This window comes from Octodon degus, unplaced genomic scaffold, assembly GCF_000260255.1.
Source record: "Octodon degus isolate 3935 unplaced genomic scaffold, OctDeg1.0 scaffold00005, whole genome shotgun sequence".
NCBI lineage: Eukaryota > Metazoa > Chordata > Mammalia > Rodentia > Octodontidae > Octodon > Octodon degus.
In genome coordinates, this window is record NW_004524581.1 from 30,498,964 (window position 1) to 30,523,999 (window position 25,036).

Sequence of the window (25,036 nt, forward strand, 5' to 3'; positions counted from 1 at the left end):
CCCTCAGGTGGGGTGTGGCCCTCAGGTGGGGTGTGGCCTGCGGGGGCAGGGGCATGGAGGTGTGGCCTGAGGCCGGCAGTGTGGCTTGAGCTGGGGTGACCAGTAGTGGGGTGCAGCCTGCGGCGGGGGTGTGCCCTGCCAAGGTGCAGGGCTTGTCTCCGCCTCTCCCTGTGCCTCTCCCCTCCCCTCCTCCCCGACACCCCCTTCCACAGCTCTGCTCGTTTAGCACCGCAATTAAAATTTAAAGGCCCATCAGCCGTCCCTGGCAGGCCAGGTTCTTCCCAGACAGAATTATTTAATAGACTGGATGGCAACTCTGGGGCTCGGGCTGCCGCAGCAGACCCACCGAGGCAGAAAATTAATAAATGAGGCGGCTCTACAGCCCCCGCTGGCTGGCCAGGATGACGTGCGTGCGGGGGCGCGGGGGCGGGGGAGGAGCAGCGGGCTGGGGTGCCGGCGGCCCTCTGCCTGGCGGGGCGGTGGGGGCGCCGTCCTTGGCCTGCTGGCCTCAGTCCACTCATCCGCGTAACGGGGTCATGGAGGTCTCAGAGGTAAGGTCTCTAAAGCCCCAGGCTTGATAATGAGTCTGAGGCAGGAGCTCAATAAATTCTGCCTAGGGGCCGGGGAGGTGGCTCAGTAGAATAAGCACTCGCCTGGCAAGCGCAAGGGCCTGAGTTCAATCCCTGGTTCCGCCAAAAAAAAAGAAAATAAATAAATAAATAAATAAATTCTGCCTGCTTTGTCTCTCGTGAGCCCTCACTGACTTGGGGTCATCTCGTGGGGCCACAGGCACAAGGGAACCAGGCGCCTCTGACCGGGCAGGCCCAGGGCTGTGGGCTCCCTGGGACCTGGGCCTGTGGGTCCAGCATCGTGGGGACTTTGCCCTCTGCGGGTTCTTGGCCCTCAGCTTCCTCACTGTACAAGGGGGGCAGGTGCCCTCCTCCAGGTTATCTGGAGCCTGGTGCAGTTTGGTGCCCTGAGTTGGCCATCTCTGCCCAGGGAGCCCCAGGGAGAGCCCGAGGGAGACAGCAAGCCTGGGGCAGGCAGGCAGTGGCTTGGCCTCACCCATCCTGCTCCAGAGCAGGAGCCTCTCCTAGCAGGGGCCCCTGTGGGCCAGGGTCCGGACATGGGGTCCCAAGTTTCTCTAACAAGCATGGTTTAAAGCCCCTACTGTGTGTCCAGCTCTGCTTAGGTGCTGAGGACACAACAGTGACCACAGCAGAGGCCCTGTTCTCATAGAACTGAAGTTAAAGGCTTATGTGGTGGTGGTGGTGGTGGGGGGGGATGGGAGCACGGAGGAGACCCGATAGTGTTTGTTTTCTATAGGGGGCAGGGAGGGTCTTCCTAAGATGGTAACATTGGAGCGGATCCCTGACTCAAGCACAGAGCCTCCTGGGTCCCTGGAAAGGCCTTCGCTGGGACAGCAGGAGCAGCAAGGAGGCTGGGAAGCAGACTGGCAGACCAACAGGAAGAGATGGGGCATTATTTTACCCACAGGGATGGGCAGCAGCGGGGACAGCTCTGTGCCTGTTAGGTTCTGACAGGTTTTGTCAGGTTTTGGTGGCTTCTGATGGGACATAGAGAGCAAAGGGCAGGTAAGAATGCCAGGACATGGGACTAAGCCACTGGCTGCCCAGGCGGGTGGCCATGGTGTCTGCCTAGCAGGGACAGCTGGGTGAGGAAGCCGGGTCCTGGCTGCTTTGTGGCAGAGTGGCCAGGAGGCGGGGCCAGGCCAGGGCTGTCTAATCTCCTGGGATTCCCTGGCTATCTGCGTCCTGTTGCTTAGCTGGACCTTCGTTCCCTCCAGGACCCTGTGAGGACTCCTGGAAACAGCACTGTGAGCCAGGCCCCGAGCCAGGCCCTTCCGTCCTTAGCCTCCCTGTGCAGCAGCACCTCCTGGGGTGGACCCCAGTGCTGTGGGGGGTGGGGTGGGGTCTGAGGCGATGCCCAGAGGATCCTGACAGCGGGCCAGTTGCACTGTCCCCACTGCTGCCCCAGGCTGACTGCGCCCCCGCAGCCATGGGGGGAGGGGTGTGGCAGGGCTAATGGAGTGGTTGCTCCTCAGCCCTGAAACCCAACAGACCGTCTCCACCTGCACCCCTGCAGAGAGCAGGAGGGAAGCACACAGCAAGGGCCTGCAGGTGCTGAGGCCCTGCAGCAGGGCCGGCCAGGTATCTTCTGAGAGCTGGAGCTGGTGACCACGTCTGAGTCCGGGGTGGGCGAGGGTGTTGGACACAGAGATTGGGAGGGCGGCTGCAGCCCCCACAGAGGAAGAGCTTGTCTTCTACCAGGACCATGGGAAAGTCATGAAAAGTTTTTCACCAAAGGGTGATATGGTCCAATATTTAAAAAAATCTAATACACCATAAGGTTGATGTCTTTTGGAGGGGGCAGGAAGGCAGACAATCCTGTGAGTTTTAACACATGTGTGGATTTGCATAACTACCAGCACAATCTGGGTCCTGCGTCCCACCAGCCCAAAGCTCCCTTGGCTGACCCTTGGTGACCCCCACTCCATCTTCGTCTCTTTGCCACCTTGATAAATGGTCTCCATAGCTGTAGTTTTGGCTATTCCGGAATATCACATGCCTGGAATCGTTAAGTATATAACCTTTTGGTGGGGCCAAAGAGGAAAGTGATCGATGAGGTAGAGTGTGCCTAAGGAGAGTCACATGGAGAGAAAATATTCTCTCAGGCTTTCACAGAGAGCACATTGGCCAAGCAATGGCCGTGACTCATCCACATGGCTGACACTGACAAAGGTTCTACAATCTGAGGTACAGGATCTCAGGATAAATCCTGAGGGGATTTCACTGACCTTCTCAGACTCAAAAGCTACAACTCTTGTTGCACAGGTCCTGCTTTACCTTGGTCTTAACCATCCAGCAGAAAAGTATAAGAAGTAAAGCCATGCTGTTATGTTGAACTGTAGGGGACTCAGGTCAACAATTTCTGACACTGCCAGTCAAGTGGAAGCCCCAATACTATTATGGGCTACTGGACTCTTTTAGAATATTTTACTGAGTTTACACACCTGTAATATTCAAATAATGGAACTTAACAAAAAAGGGTATACAGATGAATGTCCATTTTGTATCTGTGTATTCAAAATGGTTAGGATAGATATATAGTTACATTCTCTTAATGAATAGAGGGATTTGTTGTAATGGTGTTTGTAAATAGGATCTCAAGTCCACATCTTATACAGCAATTAACCACTAGGAAGAATGTATGCAATGTGTTAATTATTGAAACTGTTCTACCAATTTGAAAAAAAAAAGATTCAATACAAAAAAAAAAAAAATAAAAAAGGTTTAAGCCTGGTTAAAAAAAAAGTATATAACCTTTTGGGACTGGCACTTGTTACTCAGCATAATGTTTGTACGATGCACCCAAGTGTTTATCAGCGGCCCCTCTCCACTGCTAAGATTCCACGACGTGGATGTGCCGCAGCTTGTGTGTCCATTTCCTTATTGCAGACCATTTGAGTTGTTTGAAATGTTTTGTGCATTTGTGAATATAGCTTCTCTAGACATTCAGCTATAGGCATTTTTGTATGAATATATTTTCTCTGGGGTAAATAGGAAGGAGTGGAATAGCTAGATCATATGATATATGTATACTGAATTCCATAAGAAATTGCCACACTGCCTTCCCTGGAGGGCCATCCCATTCTGCTCCCCACCGGCAGCGCCCCAGAAGTCAGGCCTAGCCTCTAGCCGCTGGGAGGTGCCCGGCAGCGGCTTCCTGCGCTCTAATTTGCATTTCCCTCGAGAGGCCAGATGTTGTTGTCTGTCTTTCCACAGACACATTTCCACCCCAGATCCCACTTGGTGCAATATCTATTGAAGTCCTTTACTTTTTTAAAATTGGGTTGTGGGGCCAGGGAGATGGCTCAGTAGAATAAGTGCTTGCCTGGCAAGCGCAGGGTCCTGAGTTCAATCCCTGGTACCACAAAAACAAATAAACAAAAAACCAAACAACCAAACAACAACAACAACAACAAAAAAGCCAAAAAAACCTAAACTAAAAAATAAAATAAAATAAAAATTGGGTTGTATGTGTTTTTTTTTTTTTTTTTTTTTTTTTTTTTTTTAATCTGAGTTTTGAAAGTTTGTTATATATCTAGATACAAGACTTCTGTGCTGTGTAAACATTTGCTTCCTGGGCCGTAGCTCCTGTTTTCATTCTCTTAGCAGCACCCTTTGCAGAACAGAAGGTTTTTTTGTTTTGTTTTGTTTTTCTGGTTGTTTTCAGAAGTCTGTTTTGTGAATTTTATCTTTTATAAGTTATTCTTTTGGAGTCATATTAAGAACTCTTTGCTTAAGCCCGGATTGAGAGGATTTTTTTTTCTGTGTTTTGTTCTAGAAGTTTTATAATTTTAAATTTAGCTTTAAGACTTACGATTCCTTTGTAGTCATTTGGGTGCAAGGTGTGGGCTTTAGGCTGAGATGACACTTTTTCAGCACACAGCCGGCCTCCTCCCAGCTCCATTGGTTAAGAAGCGCATTCATTCTTTCTCTGCTGAGCTGCCTCGGCGCCTTTGTCCGAGGCCACTGACCACAGTCTGCGTCTCCTTGGCTTTTTGTCCTGTGCCTGTTGACCTCTCTGTGTATCTTTTCGCCAATTCCAGTCTGTCTTCATCATCACAGCTTTCTTAAGGCTTGAAATTGGTTTGTGCGAATCTTCCAACTTCTTTTTTTTTCCAAAAGTGTGTTGGTGTTCTACTTGTGTTGTCATTCTGTGTGAGACTTGGAATCAGCTCGCTCCTGTCCATAAGGGTCCCCGGGGCGTGGCGCTGCGCTGGTGTTGGTGTGCACCCCGCCTTGCTGCGCCGATCCCCTTGCGGGTCTTTGGCTTCTCACACGAGTGTTCGTGGTTTTTCCCACACAGCTGGCGCATGCCTCGTTGTATGAGTGAGCACTCAGCCATCTCATGTGGGGGGAACTGTTCCCAAGTGTTTATTGCTGGCCTGTAAAAACAGGATTGCTTGTTATGCATCAGCTTTCTATTCTGTAACCTTGCTAACTCCACTTGTTACTTCTAGGGCCTTTTGAGGGGTGCACTGAGTATTTGCTGGGTAGGTGATCAGGCCTTCTGCAGACAGGAACGTGGACCCTAAGTGCAGAATGCGCATCTCCTGCTGAAGGGCGGCCACACGTCAGTGCTGCCAGATCCTGCGTGGTGACACTGCTGCTAAGATGATCTCTTTCTTTTCCATCTGGATGTCTCTCCTTTCATTACTGTCCCTCACTGCATGGCCAGGACTTCCTGTGCGTACTGAGTAGGAGAGATGAGAGGGGACATTTTGCCCAGCTCCTAATCTTAGCAGAAAGCATTCAGTTGTTAACTTTTTTTTTTGTTGCTCAGATAAAGGAGACAACTTCAGATTTTGTACAAAGTAACCTGTGCTAAAAAGAAAAAGAAAAGAAAAGAAAACCAGGCATGCTGGTGCATGCTTGTAATCCCAGCACTCAGGAGGCCGAGGCAGGAGGATCGTTGTGAGTTTGAAGCCAGCCTGGGCTCAGTAGTGAGTTTAAGGACAGCCTGAACTGCATAGTGAGACCCTGTCTCAACAAAACAAAACAATAATGTACCCCATGCTATTGACTCAAAAACAAAAGCCAACAACTCTGCCAATGGTGCTTTTAAAACCAGTTTATCAGGCGGGGAGATGGCTCAGTGGAATAAGTGCTTCCCTGGCAAGCACAGGGCCTGAGTTCCATCCCTGGTCCCCCCCCCCCAAACAAAACCAAACAAACAAACAAACAAAACCCCAGTAAAACCAGTGTATCAGACTTGAATTTGGTGAGGTCAGTGCTCTGGGGTCTGAGGGGCCTCGCAGCTTCTGCTTTTGGACCCAGGGCACTGTTCCGGTCTGTTTCTCGACGGCCCCTCTCTTCATCTTTGATTTGCTTTCACACAGATTCACTGTCACAGAGATTTTCCTTCTTTCTTTTTCTGTTTTCTTGTCAGACAGGGTCTCACCATGTACCCACACTGGCCTTGAACTCTCATAGTGATCCTCCTGCCTCAGCCTCCCAAGTGCTCAGGATCCAGGAGTGCACTTGAACTCTCATAGTGATCCTCCTGCCTCAGCCTCCCAAGTGCTGGGGATCCAGGAGTGCACTTGAACTCTCATAGTGATCCTCCTGCCTCAGCCTCCCAAGTGCTCGGGTTCCAGGAGTGCACTGCCACCCTTACTCCTGGTTTTCATTATGGCCGATGCCCTTTACCACATCTGTCTTCTCCTAACTTGCTGAGAGCTTTTTTTTTTACAAATGGATGTTGGTTTATTAATTGTCTCTTCTGCTTCAGTCCATATGATTATGTGGTCTTTCTTCCTGAGTCTGTTAATTTGGGGAGATAGCTCAGTGGTCTAGGCGGCTGCCTGGCAAGGGCAAGGACCCGAATTTGATCCCGTGTACCTCATGCCATGCCAGCCCTGGAAGCCTGGGTGCCAGCCCCAAAATCAGGTGTGGTGGCGCCTGCCTATAATCCCAGCACTGGGGAGGCTGAGACAGGAGGATCACTAGGATCTGAGCTGCATAGCAAACCCTGTAACAAATAAATAAATAAAAATTGAAGAAAAAAAAAATAAAACCTTGGCACATGACGTTGATATAGGGATGTGAAATTCCCAACCTGGCCTGAATGAGTTCATGTTCTCTACAACTGAAGAATGAATTTTAGGAACAAATGGAGTTGAGGGTAAAACTTTATTGGAAAGGAAAGCTCCTATTGGAGAGGGACAGAAGGGACCCATGCGGGTTGCCCAGGAAGCTCTTTCTTATTTTTATAGGACAAAACTGTGCAGGGCTAAGGTAGAGACAAAGGGGTCTCGCTTAGGCGGATACAGGGTGGGACAAAACTATGGTCAACCCATGGGATTACAAGCACCATTGCCCAGGTAAAATTTATTAGGCCCAGGACCAAATGGGGTAGCGAGTCACGTAGCAAGTGGGCGACCTTATCTGGTGGCCTTCAGTCGATGATTCTTCCTGACTAATGAGCAATCCTGGATGCCAACTTTAGGGAGGTCAGCATTTGTTTGATCTTTAGGTCTGGCTCACACCAGGAGCATCTCCCCAGTAAGCTGTCTGGTCTTTGTCATCCCCTTCGAGGGCCTGTCCCTGTCTAACTACCTACAATATTTCTATCGAATTCAGGCTGCCTGCAACAACATGATATTGATGAATTTTGAAATACCGAAGGAGTTCTGGATTCTGGGATGAGCCCCGCTTAGTCAGAGCATATGAATCATCTTATGATTCCGAGTGTTATGTGTTAATAGTTTGGTGAGGATTTTCCAGTCTGTGTTTAGGCGGGAGGTTAGTTGTCTGCAGCTATCTTTTCGTGGACTAGTATCTAGTTTTTGTGTCTGGGTAACACTGGCTTAGCCAACTCGGTTGAGGAGTGTTCCCTCTTCTCTATTCTGAGATAGATGCAGAGCTTGGTGCTCTTCTCTTCTCTTGCTATCCCTCTCCCTCTCCTTCTCTCCCTCCCTCCTCTTTCCTCTCTTGTGTTTTGCCGTGGTGCGAACCGAACCCACCGAGCCACAGCCCCAGTATTTCTCATTTTCATCCAAGGTCTCACCAAGCGGCCCAGGCTGACTTCACGCTTTCAGTCCCCCGCCTCAGCCTCCTGCACGGTTGTAGCTACAGATGCGCACCACCACGCTGGCTGGTCCTTAAATAATTGGTTAAATGTATCAGTGGTGCTTTCTGGGTTGGGAAATTACTTTCTTAGAAGGTTTTAAGGGGGCCTGCCCGTTAGCTCAAGTGTTTAAGCGCCTGCTGAAACAAAGCAGTCAGGCTCAGGATGCTGTGGTTCAATCCCCTCATCCTCAAGCCAAACCAGACCTGCCCTGAAGGCATCCTGAGCGGGCCCCCCCAAAAAGGAAGGTTTTAAATGACAAATTTAACTTCTGTAATGGTATAGGACTGTATAGGTGGTCAACTTCTTGTGTAAGTTTTGGGAGTTTGTGACTTTTTTTTACGATTATGGATTGATTGATTGATTGATTGATTTGGTACAGGGTCTTGCTATACAGCATGGACTTGAAGTGATACTCCTGTCTCAGCTTCCCTGGTTCCCTGGTGCTGGGATTAATGTCGTGCGCCACCACACCAGGTTTCAGTGGTGTGTTCGGGGTTCTGGGGCCTACAAGGTGTGCGGTACTGGGGATTGAACTCAGGTCCTTGCGCTTGCCAGGCAGGCCCTTAGACCAACCGCTGAGCTGTCTCTCTCCTAGGAGTTTGTGACTTTTTTTGGCGGAATTGGGGATTGAGCTCAAGCCCTTGCTCTTGCCAGGCAAATGCTTATTCTACTGAGCCATCTCCCCAGCCTCAAGGTTGTGACATTTAAGGGTTTAGTTTTTCACTTGCTAGTTGTGGAACTGACATATATAGGTTGGGGTGGTGTCCTTCCCCTGGTCACCCTCTAGTGTCACAACCTGCAGTGTCACACCCTATTTTTTTTTTTTTTTTTTTTGCGAAACCAGTAATTGAACTCAGGCCCTTGTGCTTGCCAGGGAAGCACTTATTCCACTGAGCCATCTCCCCGGCTCCATCACTCCCTGTTTCTAATACTGATTGTTTTTATCTTCTCTCTCTTTTTTTCTTTGTCAATTGGGTTAGAGGTGTATCAATTTTATTGATTCTCTCAAATAATGAACTTTTAGCTTCATTGTTTTTGTCTTTGATTTTATTGCTTTGTACTTGCTTCTTGATTAGCTTTTCCTGTTTGCTTTGGGCTTGTTTTGCCCTGCTCCCGCCCAGCTTTTGTAGTCTCTGAAGGCGGAATTGATTGCTATCTGGAACTTTTTCTTCTAGTAGAAACATCCAAATATTAGACATTTCTGTGTAAACATTGCATTAGCAGCTTCTCAAAATTTTAGATCTGTTTCCATTTTATTTTCATTCAGGTCAAATTGCTCCTAATAGGCCAGGCATGGTTGCTGCAAGCCTGTAATCCCAGAACTCAAGAGGCTGAGGCAGGAGGATCCCTGTGAGTTCAAGGCCAGCTTGGGCTCCATGGTGAGTTCAAGGCCAGCCTGAAAGAAACAAAACATCACTCCTAATATTCTTTGACAATTCCTCTTTGATCCGTTGATTATTTATAAATTTGTGTTTCATTCTAGCATTTGGAGGTGCACCAGCTATCTTTATGTTATGAATATATATATATATATATATATATATAATTTTTTTTTCAGAACTGGGGAGTAAACTCAGGCCCTTGCGCTTATTCCACAGAGCCACCTCCCTGGCCCCTTGAACCTATAATTTAATTCCATTATGGTCATGGAACGTGTTTTGTATAACTTCACCTTAAAAACTTTGCTACAGAGTTTTTCGGACGCAGGGCAGGGTCTCTGGGTGACAGCTCTGCGAGGCTGTGTGCTCTGCTGCCCAGGGGTGCAGGGTCCTAGCGGTGCAAGTCAGAGTCAGTTCGCTGAGAGTATCTCCCAGTTCTCTGCTAGCCTTGCCAATCTGTCTAGTTTTTCTACATTACTAAAAGAAGTGTGCCGAAGTCTTCAGCTGTAGTTGTGGGTTTTGTCTGCTACGTTGAATTCTAACAGCGTAGTCCTCAGCTCATTGTAAGATGTGTGCTCACTGAGCAGTTCTATGTGTTCTTGGTAAATTGGCTTTCAAAAACGTCGGATGCCCCTCTTTATCCCTCATAATTGACCTTACAAGAAACTTAACTTGTCTGGAATAAAACAACCACTCTAGTCTTCTTTGTCTTATTTTCTGCAAGAGATTGCTTTTCTATTAGCCTATGTCATTATACTTAAAGTGGGTATGGTTGATATTCAAGTGTTCATATGCTTATAGTTAGAACCTTCTTATTTGATTTCTACTGTTCTTGGTTTTTCTGTTTCCTTTCCTCTGCTTTCTTTGGAATTTTTGACCATTTTTCTATGCTATTTTCCTTATAAAACCTATATTTAATTACTCAACTGCGCTTCCTTGTTTTTGTTTTTCTGAAGTGGCAGATAGAGTGATTACAGTATACACACCTAACCTCATAGTCTACCGAGCAAGTTTTTTTTTTGAACAAAGTCATCAGGCCACGTGTGGGAACGCAGGGAGCTCAGCCGGTGCTAGGCGTGCCAGATTTAGCAAATAAAGGAACAGAATGATCCTGGAAATATTTCAAAGAGCTCCCTGAATTCTAACTAGAAAAGAACATTAAAAAATAGTGTCCAGATAGATTTGAATTTCAGATAAAGCATGAATAATTGTTTAGTATATCTTATGCAATATTTGGGACACACTTAAAAATCGCTGTTTATCTGAAATTCAAATTTGACTGAGCCTCCTGCATTTTACCTGGGGACCGTCAGGGGACACTGTTTTAGGAGAAGGGGCCCTGGCTTGAGCTTGGTGGTGATGAGTTAGGGACTAGCAGGCAGATCTGGAAAGGAGCTAGGCAGCCACAATTAGCGGCTTTGGCGTGGGCTGCTCACCAGCTGGGAGAGCGGAGCGCAGGAGGACCTTACGGGTGTGGACCTGACCGGAGCTGAGTGGGGTCCAGGGACAGCTCAGGCTCTGTCGGGCAATGACTTGGCGCTGCCCAAGTGAAGCAGAAGGAAGGGGTCTCGGGCCGGCCTGAGCCAGTCACACGGATGCAGCTGTCTTGAGGGGCCTTGAGGGTTGTGCTGGAGAGTGCCCAGGAGAGCAGCGCCCCTTGAAGGGAGAGCCTGGCACAGGGCCGTGGTGGGGGAGGACCTGGGGGGCCGCAGGGGTCCCGCGTGGGGAGCCTGCATTCCAGAGGCCAGCAGGGCGTGGAGGAAGCCACGTTCAATTCCCCTCTGATGGCGGAGACCAGAGCTTGTTCAGTGGGAATGCTCAGGAGAGGGGCACCGCGTAGCTGTCCTTCAGAAGGACATTGGCCTAGAATATTGTCCACTCTCCCACTGGGTGGGCTTTGCCCCCAGGGGTAATGTCCCCATCCCTCGTTTGCTGTGTGTGCAGGCCATGTGTGTCCCCTCCTATTCCCTCCTTCCGCCCTGGGCAGGTGGCTTCAGAATCTCGGAGAAAATCCTCACAGCTTGGCCATGGCCCTGGAAGGCTGATGGGTTGTGAGGCGGGGATGTGGGGTCAGGAGGCCAAGCGGCTCCCTCTGGGCAGCTGGGGCTGGGAGGGAGCATCGAAACCTGTGGCACTCCTGTGTCCCCTTGTTGGCAAGTCTTGCCACCCTACCCTTTGGATGGTTTTCCCTCCAGATGGCCACAGTCCCCATGACCGGGCAGATGGGAGGGGGGAGAGGGCTTGGGCTCTGACGCAGCCTGGAGCACAGCCGCTGCCCCTCCAGGGGGCTCTGCAGCTGGGGCATCCCTGACAGTCGTCCCACTCTGAGGTAGGGGCTCCGTCTGGACTTTGCAGCCCCGCTTTGGAGCAGTCGAGGCCTGGGGGCTTCTGGGGCAGGCTGAGTAGGGTAAGCAGTCCTGCTGGCAGCCCACATCTTCCCCGCTCTCTTGACCACATCAGCAAGGCTTCCGGGATGGTCCCTGCCACTTCCTGTCTTGTCATCTCCTGGGGGCGGCAGCTGGCCTGCACAGCAGGGACACACACTGGGCAGGGGACGCCTGGCACAGAGTGCATGCCCGCATCTGCTCCTGGAGCATTGTCCCGGGGCTGCTGTCCAAGGATGGGAGTGAGTCTGGAGTCCCCAGGGGTCTGCATGCTCTGTGGCCCTGGGAGGGGGCATCCTGGGTGCTGAGGAGACCAGGAAAGGAGGAGGGACAGCAGCCACCAGCCTTGACCCGGAGGCTCTGGGGAGCGCAGTGTCCTAGAGGAGTGGTGCCTGGGTCAGAGGTGACAAGAGCCCGCTGGCAGAAGAATGGGGAGTGGGCCCTGGCTCAGGCAGCTGCATGGAGACCGGGAGGAGAGAGGCTCTTGCTGAGTGTGTGTGTGTGTGTGTGTGTGTGTACGCGCGCGTACATGCATGCATGTGAGTGTGAGTGTTAGTGTCTTGGGCAGGGCTGGATTAGGGGAGCTTTGTGCAGCAGGGGCTTTGGATGTCTGACCGAAGCCTCGGGGAGCCCCTGAAGTGTTCTCAGCGGCAAGGGACCTGATCGGATTTGTAGCTGAGGAAGAGCTGGGCAGCTGGGCAGGATCGGGGAGGCTGGAAGCCAGGACCCAGTCAGCCCTGGGCAGGGAGGATAAGAGCCACTGGAGAGATCCTGGCCCAGAGGACATGGCCAGGTGTGTCCAGGACTGAGCCCACCTGGGCAGCAGCATTTGGGGGATCCATAGGGACCTCTGTTAAAATAAGAAGCATTTTTTTTCTTTATTTGTGTATTTGATACAGGGTCTCACTACGCAGATCAGACTTACGGTAAACCTCCTGTTTTCTGTCTTCCCAAGCTGGGATTATAGGTGTGTGCCACCATTCCTGGACTCTGTTGCAGGCTTAGCACGCCCCGGGGATGGGGCCATCGAGGCATGCCAGACCAGTGATTGAACCCTGGTCCCTGCACTTGCCAAAGCAGGCACTTAGTCAGCTGACCTAACTCACTGGCCCAGGAAGCATTTCAAGACAGCCACAGGAGAGCAGTAGATATGTCATGGGTCACCACAGAGTCTGTGGCGGGAGGTGGGAGGTAGGCAGTCAGGTCTGGGAAAGCCAGGGGCTCCGCTGGGCCAGTGACAGCTGAGGGAGGAAACCAAAATGTTGGAGGATGCAGCCACCAACAGCGCTGCAGATTCACTCCTCCCCTTCCCTGGCCTTCTTTGGGTGGCTGCGTCCTCAACCAGCCCACAGGGACAGGAAGGAACCAGCTCTGGGGTGGGGACCTGATACCAGCAGAGGAGCGGTCTCGGTGGAAGGCGCCTCGGTCCTGGGCTGTGTTCAGCAAAGCTTCCCTTCTCCTGGTGCGGGGGCTTCAGGCTCGGGTGGGAGACCCTTTGCTTTTCGTGGCACTGGGGCCGAAGCTCAGGGCCCTCGTGGTGAGAAGAAAGAGCCCCAGCCCTCTCTTATTGTGTCTTGAGGAACAGAATGCTGTGTTTGCTAAGCTGCTAAGTTGCCCAGGCTGGGCTTGAACTTGTGATCCTCCTGCTCAGCTTCCCCGTGTGCTGAGACTGTAGGTGTGCACCACCACACCCAGCTTGTTTCTATTTATTTAACACCAACACTGCCAGTTGTATATGCAGGCATATTCTTAACTTTTTTTTTTAACAAGTTAACTCATCTTTATTTTTATAACAACCTTTTAGGACACTTTTTATTATTATTATTATACATTTTACAAATTAGGAAGCTAGGGTAGCTTGCTCATAGGCCCAGCTTGCCTAACAAGATGACAGGTGGCCAGCAGGTCTGGGGCAAGCCCAGCAGTTCAAGTTTCTGTGGAGTGTACCGCCCTGCTGTCCTCAGTGTGTCAGCCCCATTTCCCCTCCTGATCACAAATCAGCTGCCACATCACACACTCACACCCAGCATCCAGACCCGGAAGGGAGGGCTCCTCTCTTAGCATCTGGCTCTCTTGCACCAGGGAGGAAAACCTTTCCCAGATCTTTCCAGCAGATTTGTCTTTTTCATTTATTAGCGCAACTCAGAAGGTATGGATACCGGGAATCAAACTGCCAACCTCATGCTTGCCAGGCAGGCGCTGTGCCTCTGAGCTATGTCCCTGGAAGTTGTGGGTACCTTTAAACCAGTCACTGGTACCAGGCTTGCAGAGATTATTTTTGATGTTCCATGTGAGCTTGGGCGGGGCCTGCCTTCCTGGGCCTCACCTCCAGCACAGCGGTCCTGGCGTCAGTGACCAGCCTTGGGGTCCTCACTGCCTCGCCCCCAGCCATGCTGAGCCATTGGCCTCAGGTCTGCCCCTGCGTGCTCCATGAGTGATGGACTTGAGGCAAGTTATAGCCAGGTCCTGGGGCTCTCATGGTGAAGTCCCCCTTCTCGGTGGACTGGAGAGTGACAACCCCCAGTGTGTGCCTGGACTTCTGGGTCTCTTGTGGTGGCACCACCCCCACAGTGCAAATGGGGCCCCTGACCATGTTCACCTGCTCAGCATTCCAGAAGCTGGGCCTGAGGCCGGGCGGATGAGGACCTTGCCTTCCGCCATGCAGCAGGAAGGGGGCATCATTCACCCGAAGCCTCATGTGGGCAAAGGCAGGGCTTTATCAGAGGTGGTTGCATCCAAGTGTGTGACACTGGTGTTGATTCATCATGCGATGCCAGGACAGAGGGCACTAGGGTAAAGGTGGGAGTGCCACTGCCTGAGTGGCCTGGATGAGACAGGAAGGGCAGAGAGATTCCATTTAGGGCCCTGGCTGCTTTGCTACCTTTGTCCACCATGAACTGTTTTCCCCTGGGAAGCCACCCTGCCTTGGACCAGAACCCCTACAACTGTGAGCTAAATAAACCTTTGGCTTTAACTTTGGGTGTGTTGTCTCCGCAACCAGAGAGGAGTAAGACGGGGGTGCTGGCAAGGGTGCATCCTGGCCACCCAGGCTCTGGCGATGCTGCGGGGAGGTGGGGGAGGCAGGGGGCCTTGGCCAAGGGCATGGCAGCTTGCCAGGGTATGTGGAAGGGGAGGGTGGCTGGACAGCTGCAAATGTCACGTAAGGGACCCACACACGAGGGCAGGAAGGCCCTGGCCTGTGGAGGAGGGTGCTCTGGAGCGCTCAGTGTGCTCCAAGCTCCTGCTGTACAGATGCACTTGTCTCCACTCCAGAAGGGACGTTGCAGGGCCTGGGTTCTGCCCTGCTCACATCTGGAGCCAGGACCCCAGGGCGCCCCGCTGTCTCCCTTGCTGGTGTCTCTGCGCCACAATGATTTCAACGCTCCCTGGTGCAGCCTCCGAAGGGGGAAACCCTGCTGGCGGAGTCAAGGACTTCGGTAATTAATTAGCCAGGCACTTCATTGCGAGTCAATGGCGTAATTGTTGCTCGCGGTGGGTAAATACTAATTGAATATTAAGGACATATCTGTGCAGAAGGAGCCGCTTCAGGAGCCAGCATGCCCTTTGCCAGCCAGATGTTTGGGCTTGCTGTGGAGCCGAGCTATTCCCAGGGCCCAGCATCTGGCAGCTCCAGGCCGGGACCAGCTCCAGGTAGAGGACAGGGTGGCAGGGAGCAGGTGAAAGGTGCAGGCAAAGCTCAGGTACACATGGACACCCACACCCTTTCAAACCCTCCCACCTGCACCTGCCTCCCTGACAGTTTAATCCTGGTTTGGGAGGTGGACGAGTGGGTAAAGTGAGGCAAAAGCTAACCCACAGCCTCATCCCACTGCAGGCAGCTCGGCCTGAGGCCCAGGACTCTGGGCCACAGAACAGGGGTGATCCCCTTCCCCTTCTCCTCTGGCTCCCCAGGCCTCAGGGCTGAAAGCTCCAGAAGTTTGGGCTCCAGAGCTGGGCCAGGCCTGGCAAAGCAGCAGGGTGAGTGCAGCCTGGAGCTCAGACTCTGCCGTCAAAATCCACGGACTCGAGCTCAGATTGGCCTCCCAGGGTTGGAGAAGTCTCAGGCACAGGCTCTGCACTCATAGGACGCAGGTGACAACTAGTGGCCTAGGCCGAGGGGTGGGTGGCCTATATTGGGACTTTATGGAAATCAAGGAGAGCTCCTCTGTCCCTTCCACTGAGGGGCAGACATGTGGCAGGTACACAGCATGGTGGCAGGAACCTGTGGCTGTCCTGGCCAGACGTCTTTGGCAGTGAGCAGCCTGCTTTGCAGAACTCGGGGCCCTGTCTGAGGGTTGTGAGGCGAATAAACCGAGCGGCTCGCAGCCAAGCTCAGCGCCTGTCAGTCGTCCGCTCATTCTCTGATCCCACTTCCTGAGAACCGGCAGGGGGTTCTGCTGCCACCCCCATGCAGTGACTTTCAGAAGCCCAATCAGGGCATTCCCCTGCAGGCTTGGACAGTAGGGGAGATGGCCCGGGGCCAGGTCCTAGAGTGCCACCAGATCCTCCTGGCCCAGGATGATGGGAACTGCCTGAGGATCCCTGCCTCATGGGCAGCAGGCAGCAGATGACAGCTGGGGCTCTCAGGTGGGCACCCATGGTGGGTGCCTGGCAGAGGCCAGGGATTCTAGTGCATCAGGGGCTCTAGTACCCACCCCACCCATCCAGCCACAGGCACCAGCAGAGCTCCTGGGAAGCTGATGGTGACATCAGAGGTGCCCCAGGAAGCCGCCCGCCCCCAGGGCGACAGACAGGACTATTTATACGCAGGCAGAAGCACAGCCCCGTCACCCTCGGCTCCACACTGCCTTCTGCTTCACGCTCCCTGGTTCCCTCTCCGCAGGGCGGCTGCTGCCTAAATTAGGAGCCAGGCAGATGGAGGAGCAGGACGCCCCCCACAGCACGCTGCTCTCAGCACGAGAGTGGCACAGGGCCCCGCCTCAGATGAGCTCCCCATTCTTGCCTCGCTTGGGTGGGTAGGGATCAGACGCCAGGCTGATTCCAGGGGACGCACCAGAGGGCCTGGGACGACCGTCAGGGACAGGGCGGACAGGAGCGGAGGGAGCAGAGGATTGGAGAAGACGGGTGTCAAGCGTGCGCGGGAAGACAGCTGCCTTGCTCCCAGGGGACCCCAGCTGGGACACTCCGGCCTGGAGCAACGAGGGGGGCGCCGGCGACTGTAGCACCTGCTCGGCGCTGCAGTGACACAGCTGCACCTGGCAGCAGGGCCTGGGGCCTTCTAGGTCAACTGCAGTGCAGTGCCACGTCCTGACCCCCAGAGGGCAAGGGAGACAGCAGGCACACTGCGCTCCCCTTCCAGAGAGAGCTCGGGGCTACGCGGGACGCGAACCCCCGCTGAAGGTAACGGGTGCCAGGGAGGTTAACCCGCCCCGCCCACACCGCCCCGCCCCGCCCACACCGCCCCACCCGTTCCTTCTGCGCGTGCTCACTGCGTGGCCCTGGCCTCCTGGCTTTGCTTCCCGCTCCTGCACTTCAGCACTCCGCACTCCGCACTCGGGAGGTGTCAGGGACTGAAGAGTAATTTGCATTTTAATCAAGAAAAGTTGTATTTCTGTCATTTGCATTTAAATAAGGTGCTGCTTCCTGCCTGCCGGCCCCCTGCTGGTGCTAGCACCTTTGGGAAAAGCCTCCCTGGGGCTCCAGGTCCCTGTGCAGCCTCCATGAAGCCCTGCAGCCTCAGTGGGGAGGGGCCAACAGCAGGGACCCCATCTCTGGCCCTTTCCAGAGCACTTCTGCGTGCACATGCATGTGCACACACCCCCGTGAAACTCGCACTTCGGATGCACAGGCAGTCTCACCAACAGCACATTGCATGCGTATATGTGCACATGCCATGTGTACATACAAGCACACTGCAGGCTTGTGCAGACACACGTGTGCACGCCTGCACACCAACATATGTGCACACATTCTCCAGGGAGGACATGCCCCTGGCCTTGTCTTCCCCGTTGCCACCGGCCAGGGTAAACAGTCCTTAGCGGCCCCTGGCCTGCAGGGTCAGGCTGTCGGGGCCTCCCATTGGACTGTAAAGTTGGGGGAGTCAGCGGGAGGGCTCAGATACTTGCAGAACAGGGCCCTGGATCCTCGAACAGAGCCCAACCTCCTCCCAGGGTCCCAGGAGCTCCTCCCAGCCAGCTGTGCCCACTGTGTCCCCTGAGCCTGCAGCCTGCCTGCTTCCTGTCCCTGAGCCCCAGCCGCCAGCCTTAGGTTTCTCAACCCTCATAACCTGCTCCACCATGCCCCTGCTGCTTGGTGGACACACAGGGGGCCGAACTCACCATCAGCACTTACCTGTCTCTGCCCTGGAGGACCAGACCTGTTCCTCGCCTCATGGGGATTATCAGGTCAGAGTGGAAGAGTCACCAGTGGGTCTTCAGAACCAATGGCACTGGTCTGTCCTAGCGGACACCATGTTGTATCTTGCAGGCCTGCATAAGCTTGGAGCTTGAGCGCAGAAAGGAGACACAGGGCTCTGTCCCCTGGCCTTTCCAAGACTCAACTTCCTAATAATGTCACTGGGCTGACCTGAAGGAAGTGACAATGACAAGCCACGTGGCCATGTGGACACTGAACATAAGGATCAGGGCCTGGCTGGCATCGTGTGGCCTGGGGACAGCAGGAGGCGGCCAGGAAGGGATTTTTGCCCTGGAACCCAGGAGGGCTGGCTGCCTCTGGCTCTGTCGTCCTCTGCTGGCCTCTGTGTGCTGAGTGTGAGGTGATGGGCAGAGGCTGGTGGCAGGTCCCCAGCTCAGCGATTGGGGGCGGGGCAGGGGAGCTGAAGCCCACAGGCTCTGGGGCAGCGGTGAGCCCGGGGCCTGAATGGGGCAGGGCTGTGGGCACTGGGTGAGAGTGACCTTGGCCAGGGCAGGGTGTCCAGGTCAGTCTGTCCTCTGGTCCCCCTTGTTGATGGCTTCCTGGGGGCCTTCCTGGCATTGCCATCCCCCCGACCTGCAGAAGATTCTCAGGGTTCACAGAGCACCATGGTGCAGGTTTCAGCCCCAGGGCTGCACGTGCAGGCTCCTTGCTCCACGCTTTCTCTGACTGGCTTGGTCGTTCCAGGCTCTTCCCTCCCTCCTTCCATTCTACTCCCCACCCCCTCCTCTCTCCAGTATTTCTCCTGTTCTGGGTCAGGCGCTCTCTGCCCAGAGGCTACAGCTACGAGGAGCTCCTTCTCCCTGCCTGTGATGTTAGGAACCCGTGGGCCCCTTTGCAGAATGACCTTTTTAAGCACATGCTATAAAACTGATAAGATTCAAAGGAAACTAATTATAATAAAAATGCAGTTATCAAAATATTAAGAACAAATCATGATAGAATAATATATGTTCTTCTTTATGAATGCACTAAATCATAAAATTTAATAAAACCACTGTTGTTTTGAAGTAGGATTGAGCACAAGTGATATTTCAAGTTCTCTGCCACCATTACAGCAAGACTCAAGTGATCCGCAAGGTATGTGGGTGGCAGAGTCCCGGCCTCTGTGGCTGTTGCTGCGACCCGCTGCTCACGCTGCTAAGGCCCAACTAAAGACCAAGCAGAGTGTATCTGTGATTTTTTTCCTAGGGTCCCCCATACAGAACCTTTGAGTTCCATCTGGGGAGAAGTCTCAGGTCTGCCTCCAAGGGTCTGCAGACAAATGGAAATGGGGACCCTGCACGGGGGGTGCAGGACAGGGGCTGGGGCTCCAGAGTGCTGTGCTGGGGTGGACCCGAGCTTGCAGGGGATGGAGGCAGGGACCGTGGTGGAGCGGACTGTCTCTTTTAAAGCTGGAGTGGGGGGAGGGAAGTGGTCAGATTTTGCCATGGGTTTCTGAGGGGCGGATGTGCTGGGTGAGAGGGGCCCTGTCCCTTCCCTGACCCTATATCCACAAGTAGCTCTGCCAATGCCCCCAGGACGTGATGGTTTGGTATGATTGTGCTACCTGTGCCTGACCTGGCGTGGCACCCTGCAGGTGCTGAGGTGGAGCAGTGGGGCTGCTGGGGACCCCTGCCGGGCGGGTGTCAAAGCTGGTGACACGTCAGCCAGCAGCATCTTGTGAGTGGGAAGACACTGCTGAGCCACCCAGGACTCGCATGCAGGATCATGTCCCTATTCTGTGGGCGCGGGTGACCTCTATGTCCCTCCGTCCGTGGCAGCTGGGAACAGTCTGGGCACAGACTCCCCCAGATCAGTTTGGTCCCACACTGGAAACCCAGCCGCCTGCAGTGCAGCTCCAGCTATGCTTGTGGTGGAGTGAATGAGGCTAACAGGCGCAGCGCGGGCCGCTCCCTCCACGCCTTTCCATTTGTTTTTTTTTTTTTTTAATTTTTTTAGAAACGCAACGTGCCAGACACAGCCGAGGTTCTAGCTCCCAGTGCCCGCTGGGGCTTCTTGGGCAGGGCCGCCTGGCTCAGCACGGTGGCCAGGGCTCAGGGGTGGCTTCTTGTTCGTCCCTCTGCTCTCCTGTCTGCCCACGCCTCTTGCCCACCTCCCTGTCCCTCAGCAATGTTGGGTTTTTTTTGGCAGAACTGGAGATTGAACTCAGGCCTTTGCACTTGCCAGGGAAGCACTTATTCCACCGAGCCATCTCTCCAGCCCTCTCTGTCTCTTAGGAGCTGTGTGTGTAGCCATGTGGTTGTCCAGGAAATGGGGCCAGCGCCCCCACTTTTGCCTTCCACCCACCCCACCGTGGTACTAGATGCGGGAGTTTGGACTTCCTGCTTCTCTTTCCCCAGCTGCTGCAACGCAGAAATGTTACCTTTGGCCTGCACCTGCCATGCTGAGTGGGTGACAGACCTGTCCCCAGCTACTCCCCTCAGGGGAGTGACACTGGGCACTCACAGGCACAGGGTGGTGCTCTGGGGATGCGCACCTGCCTCCTGTGCAGCATGCCCTCAGTGGGCAATGCCACCTCCAGGAAGGGGCAGCACCTTTCAGTCGAGGGAGAGCAGGTCACTGGGGCTGGGCTGTGTGGAGGGCAGCTGCAGGGGACAGTGTCATGCGCTTTATCCTAAGGAGCAGCGATGGCAAGGCTCACAGAGCACATTGTCCCAGAGCACTGTCTAGGTGTCCACGCTGTCCTAGTGGTCCCTCTGCCACCTCGTAGCCACTGCCCCCACCCTAACTGCCTGCCAGGTCTGGGATCCCAGGAGCCAGGGGTGGGCCCCGGGCAGGCAGGCTCCGCCTGCTGGCAGCCTCCCTCTGTCCTCCTGCTGTGGCTTTATTAATTGTCTATGTTGCGGCCTGCTAATTGGCAATAACCGGCATACTGAAGCGTCTTTTAATCACCCCCTCTCGGGGCCCGAGGCAGTGATGGGTTGGTGGATTCAATAAAGTGAGGGGAATTAGCACCCCTCCTCGCCTTTGTAGAAGTTAGATGAACTGCAGGCACCTGCAGCAGCCGGAGGGCATGGAGCGCCCACCCAACCTGCCGACCTGAGCCATGCACAGGTACTGGGAGCGCTGCACACGCAGGTGTCCATGTGCCATGCAGACATGCAGGGGGCCACCTGTACAATGGGTGAGCCTGCACACGCGCGCGCGCACACACACACACACACACACAGTGGTGAGATGCACACTGGCTTCCCTGCTGTCCTTTCATATGCTTCATTCTGTTATTTCTCCTCCACATACAAGAAGACCTGTCACAGCCCGGGGGGAACTGAGTCCTGGGGGCACAGTGAGGCAAGGGCAAAGAGGAGGCTCCCCATTGTCACCTTCCTGAGAACCAGGCTGATGCCCCTCCGCCTTCAAGGTCAGAAGCCCCACCCCTCCCTCCCTAGAGCTTGGCACCCAGGCAGGGCTGGGGCTGGGGTGCTGTGGGTGCAAGGGCCGTGGTGGGGAGCTCTGGCCTTGGGGTGCCCCTTCCCCTCCTCGCCCTCCTCAACCTCCATCTCAAACCCCTTCCCACCTGCAAAGGAGCTCTCTCCGTGTTTCCTATTATCCATCTTTTTTTTGTAGAACCGGGGATTGAACTCAGACCCTTGCACTTGCCAGGCGAGCTCTTATTCTACTGAGCCATCTCCCTGGCCCCCTATTATCCATCTTTTCTGTTGTTTATACTTTGGTTTCTCAGGTGAGAGAAGCCCCGTGGCAGTGAGGCTGTTTCCCTTCCCGCGAGCTCCAGGAGGTCAGCAGCAGGTGTTTCAGCTGCGTGTCTGGTCTATTTCACTTCACATTATGGTCTCAAGGCGCGTCTGTGCTCTCGACCATGGCTCCAGTGTATCCTCGGCGGTGGCCGTACTCCACCGTAGGTGAACTCTGCCCTTTGTTATCCATCCACCCGCAGATGGACGTTCAGGCTGCTGCCAAGAGTTAGCTGCTGTGAACTGTGCTGCTACAAGCACGGGGTCGCACGCCTCGCTGTAAACGATGACCTGAACTCTTAGGGAGACACCTAAAGGGAATATCTCGGTTGAATGAATTTCTGATTTTAGTGTTTTGAGGACTCCCTGTCCTGATTTCTAGAGTGGTTGTACTAATTTACATTCCTACCAGCCACGTCAATGTCTTCCTGCCCCCTGGAAGTCCCCCCAGCATTTGATATTATTTGATCTTTTGGTGGTGGCCATTCTCTGTGGCATCCAGGGGAACCTCGGTGTGGTTTTCATCTGTGTTTCTCTAGTAGTCAGAAATGCTGGACGTTTCTGATACATTTATTAGTCATCCGTACTTCTGAGCAGGGTCTATTTATTCCACTCACCTGTTTTGTCATCAGCCCTACATGGAAGTCCCTGCATGTTGGTGGCTGTCCTTGCCTCCTGGCCTGTCCTCTTCCTGGGGTTCCCATCTCCCCTGGGGGACACACTGAGCTCCAGCCACACTGCAGGACCTGGCCTGGCTGGCTGCTGCTGTACCACCTCCCTCAAGGTGGGCTGGGATACAGATCCATGAAGCTCAGCCACTGCTGGCAGCTCCCGAGGACAGGGACCAGGTTCTGCCCATCCCTGTCCTGGCCAGGGTCTGGCCCCTAGGAGGAGCTGACAGAGATGTCCCCTAGGTCGTCTGTGTTCTCCCTGCCTTGAGGTCTGTCCCTGGAGGCCTCAGAGATCTCCCCTAGCACTCATTCCTCTGTGACCTCCTGCAGCCCCACAGGGTGGGGCAGCATTGTCCTCTGGCACCTGCGACTCCCAGAGTGCCTGGAGGAGCCGCGGCTCAGCAGCTCCACGACCAGAGTGCTGCGGTCCTGCGGAGCTGGTCTCCCGAGTCCCATCCCAGGAGGATCCCACTGCACTGCTGTCCCCAGGGCTTTCACACTGCACGTAGAATGATTCACATCACAGAATTAGAGCCAGAATTTGATAGGATTAGGCTGAGTGGGAGTGACAGAGACTCTACTGACAAATTAAAGACAAAAATGTATTTCTCTCTCTTGCACAGGTCCGGGATAATACAATGATGTGCAGTCCTTAGAGATACTGGGCCTTTTTCTTTTTCCTTAACAGCCTCCACTCGAGGGACCTCTTGTGGCCCAAGATGGTTGCCGCAGATCCGGCCATCTCCTCCTCCTCCCAACAGCTGAAGGAAGGATGAATAAGAATAAGGGGCATGTGCTAGCTCTTTTTAATGAGCTTCCTAGAAGCATCTGCCTAGGTTCTACTGGCTCGAACCCAGTGAGATTGATGGCTCCTAGCTGCAAGTGAAGAAGTCTTTATATTCCAGAGCCAGCTGGAGGAAGGGTGAGCAGGTAATGCAGGGACACAGCACGCCCAATGCACCCCCGTGCCCGCAGTCACTGCCAGGCCCCTCGCTTCCAAACCATCCCCAGGAGGCCCTTTCCCTGCCATGTTCTCCCTGCTCCCAGCACAGCTGGGCGCACTGCACTGTCTGCAGACACCAGCCCTCCACCACGCCGAGACCCTAGCATGGTGACCGCTGACAAAAGTCCCTGGAGCAGAAAGCTTTGCTTTCTGAGCTGGTTTTCTGATCACCTTCGCTAATTCTGCTTTATTCATTCATTCATTCATTCAACAAATGCACTCCTGGCTGTGAGCTTGAAACAAAAGTTCCTGCGCTCTCGCACTCAAGGGTGAGGGGTCGCACGGCTCATCCTCTACTTCCTCACCTCCTCCTCCCACTTCTTCCTGGTCCCTGTGAGTGGAGCACGGCTGACCTCACTGCTGGCCCCAGGGGATGCTGACCTCCCTGCCCAGATGCCCCAGTGTTGGGTTTGGAGAGGCACCTCCTTCCCGTGGGATGTTTCCGCTCACAGGGTGAGTCCCTGGGGCTGTTGGTGGCCACTCTGTCTGCCTGGGTGAAGCCAGCTGGGTGAAGGGCTGAGACAGCACAGCGGACAGCACCGGAGCACCTGAGTGCAGCTGTACCTGACACCCAGCCCTTCATCGCTGGGAGCCGATAGGTACCCTCTTCTCCAGCCACCTGAGCGCAGCTTTTCTCTTTTGGTCCTGGGGGTGAATTCAGGGCCTTGTGCTTACCAGGCACCGAGCTATCTCCCCAGCCGCAGAGCATAGTTTCTATGACTGAGGAAACCCTGCAGGCTGCCACCTCTCTTCATCTGCCTCTCCTCACCCAGACCCCCTGCTGAGGCCTGCCCACTGAGCGCCCCATGTTCCTTTCTTTCCTGTTACATTGGCCACCGCTGTCACTGTGTAACTCAGTGCAAGTGTGGTCACATCCCGTGCAGTCCCGCCTGCCCTCTTCCCATCTGCCCAGCCTCAGGGCACAGCTTTACACATCTCTGTTGGAATAAGACCCGGTTGGGACAAGGAGGGAGAGCTGAGTGCAGAGAGCTCCTCCCACCCTGGCTGGGTCACTGTCCTTCCTGGAAGGGATAACAGTACCAGGCGACATGGGGGGTGGGGGCAGTGGGGACAATCCTCACCAGCAGAGGTGCAGTTTCGGCTCAGTGGAGGCCTTCATTCAGCGACTTCTGTGAATTCCCGAAACTCTGCCCCAAATGAAAAGCCATTAAATGAAGAAATATTTCTATTCATTTTAATGAAAAAATTTCTGTGCGTTCCATCCCATGCCCAGGCGGCCCGTTTGTCACAGATAGGAAAGCACAGAGAGGGAAGGAGGAAAACAAGTTTAGGTGCATGTTAGGTTAAGTACTAGGTCTGCGACTGAGATGTAACCACGTGAGGAAGGCCCCGAGCCAGGAAGGGCAGCAGACACTGTGGTGGCGGCTTCTAGGAAATCACGGTCATCCTGCCCCCCACCCCGCATCAGAGCCTCAGCGTGAAAAATAAGCTCAGGTGAAATCGAGGCCGAGGAGTGCGCTTGACGCGGGAAGCAGAGCGCAGGTCGCAGTGGAGGAGCCGCGAGGACGCCCTCCCTGTCCCCGCTCCTCCAGGCCCGCCACCCGCCTGCTCTGAGTCCCAGCGACAACGGCAAAGCCTTCCTTTGAGAGCGTGGCAGGAGCTCCACCGTTCGCGCATCGCGAGCAGCGCTTGTAGCAAGGAGGAAGAGGCAGGTCGGAAGAGGGTGCAGCCGCGGAGCCTGCGGAAGGGGCTCATCTTCTGAGGCCTTGCTCCAGCTGGGGGCCGCCAAGCTGTGCATAGAGTTTGCCGGGACCCAAGGCAGAGCTGGGCTGTCGCTCTCTGTCCCCGGGCCCTGCCCAGCCGTGGCTCCTCCGCCTCCTCCCAGGAGCTG